Consider the following 2,364-nt stretch of genomic DNA (forward strand, 5'->3'; position numbering starts at 1 on the left):
TCTCCTTCCCCACCCAGGGGTCAATCTGGAGACAATGGCACAAACTGGGGACTGAGAAGCTCACCCTGAGGGCCATGACGGCTCACCCCAGGCAGAGGGCAGCCTGCCCCAGGCAGAGGGCCCAGGGAAGCCTGCCCCAGGCAGAGGGCTGAGGGAAGCCTGCCCAGGGCAGAAGGCTGCGACGGCTCACCCTGAGCCAGGGGCCGAGGGCAGCCCGCCCCAGGCAGAGGGCCAAGGGCAGTCTGCCTCAGGTAGAAGGCCGCGACGGCTCACCCTGAGCCGGGGGCTGAGGGCAGCCCGCCCCAGGCACAGGGCCACGACGGCTCGCTCCGAGCTGGGGGCCAAGGGCAGCCCATCCCGAGCAGGGCAACACCCCCCAGGACCTGGCCGGTATACTCCTCCTCCAATTGCCCCTACCCCAGACTGGTCCCCTAGCCTGACTAAAGACTCTGTGATCAGGGATAGTGTTTCCAATTCCAGGACTGTCACTTTTACCCCCCCCATAAGTGGTCATACTATATTTTGAAGTAGGTGTCACTGCCCTCCCCCTTTATATATGATAAAGGGAACCTGAGAATTGTGAACAGACTCCCCCCAGGTGTAACCATCTTTTGGCAGAAGCATTCAACAGAACAAAATATGTGGTGCATTTAGGATGTCGGTCCTCTTGTGCATGCTGCCACTGTTAAGGTCATCTGACTCACAGTGACTTTCAGAAATCCATTGCATAGGTAATAATCTTCTTTGGCCTGTTCAATGCATAGGTAACCGTCTTCTTTGGCCTGTCCAAGGAGCCCCAAACCTGCAGATGGCGGTCATGCATCCCATCCACCACCACCTACACAGGTTGCCAGCAGGGCGTGTGCCCCCCCCACCAGCGCAGGAGGCCTGCGGGAGGCACGTGGCCCCCTAGCATGTGTGGCCGTTGGGGGCGCACCCTGCCACCCCGCTGCACAGGCGCTCGGCTGGTGTGTGGCCCCTCATGTGCAGGTGGCCAGAGGGCGCCTGCTTCCCCCCACAGCTGCCATCCTGGCTCCAAGAATTCTCTCCAGACCAAGTCCATTTTGCGGCAATGTGGTGGCTTCACTGTACCAGTCTTGAGGAGGGCAGGTGCCCAGCATCCATCCTGGGTGAGGGAATCCATTCGTTCTGGCTGTGGAAGCCTCATGGAGCTGCAGTGGCTGTGCAGCGCGGCAAGGGCTCTGCAGGGTGGGGGGGGGCGGTTAGGAGCCACGAGACTCACCCATTTCTCCTTGGGAATCCTTGAATTTCTGTTGTTGAGCCTCGATCTTCACTGAGGGCCAGTCATCAACTGATTAAGTGTTCAATTATCAATAAGCCAAAGTCTGTGGAAGGCCATAATGGCCCTACTTTAAGTGGTTTGCTGCTCCCGCAGCTCACCACGCTGTCTCTGCCTCTGCTGCCATCTTGGATCTCTGCCATGGTCTTCTTAATTATTTGCTATGCATCAGAGAGTTGGACTAAGGATTAAATAGATGCATTTGGGTTGTGGTGCTGGAGAAGAGTGTTATTATACCATGAACTGTTAAGAGACTAAATAGGTGTCCTGGAGAGGGTGAAACCAAGATGCTCCTGGGAGGCAAGAATTTTTTTTTTAATATAAGAAGGTATTATTTTATTTGCTGAAACTAAGGATGAGTTGAGGCACTTACTACAGAATATCAATATGCAGCCTTCAATATGCATTACATCTCAACATCAAGAAGAAATAAATTATCATCAAAGATCAGTAGGAACATCACGGAAAATGGAGAAAAGATTGTCAATAATTGTCAACAATTTTATTTTATTTGGGACTGTAATCAACACTTCTTCCTTTTTAAAAAAAATTTTAATGAACATTTACAGAGAATTTGGATTTCCATTCATTCATTGCTGTACTTCTCTACCCGTCCAGCCCTCTCCCCCTGGCCCCCCAGTTCGCTCCTCTCTTTCAAAAGCAAAAGAAAGACTCCCTCCCTGGTACACAATTCCCCCCGCCCCTGTCCCACCTCCCCAAGTACACTCCACTATGCAACCTTAATTGTGGACTCTTGTAATAACCATAATACCCTATCATACATCTCTTTTAAATTATTCAATCCCTCATCTGTTTCAATGCAGTATACACAATTTATCCAGTTTTTCTCAGTCTTAACCCCACCCTCATATCAGTCCCATTTTACAGCAGTGGCACCATGCAATATTTGTCCTTTTGCGACTGAGATATTTCACTCAGCATAATGTTCTCCAGGCTCACCCATTTTGAATAATATTGAATGAGTTCCTTGTTTCTCAATGCAGCATAGTATTCCATTGTGTGAATATACCACAGCTTCTCTCTCCATTCGTTTGTTGATGGGC

Source organism: Elephantulus edwardii, unplaced genomic scaffold (assembly GCF_000299155.1).
Source record: "Elephantulus edwardii isolate Elephantulus edwardi_28Jun2011 unplaced genomic scaffold, EleEdw1.0 scaffold00034, whole genome shotgun sequence".
In the NCBI taxonomy this organism is placed as follows: Eukaryota; Metazoa; Chordata; class Mammalia; order Macroscelidea; family Macroscelididae; genus Elephantulus; species Elephantulus edwardii.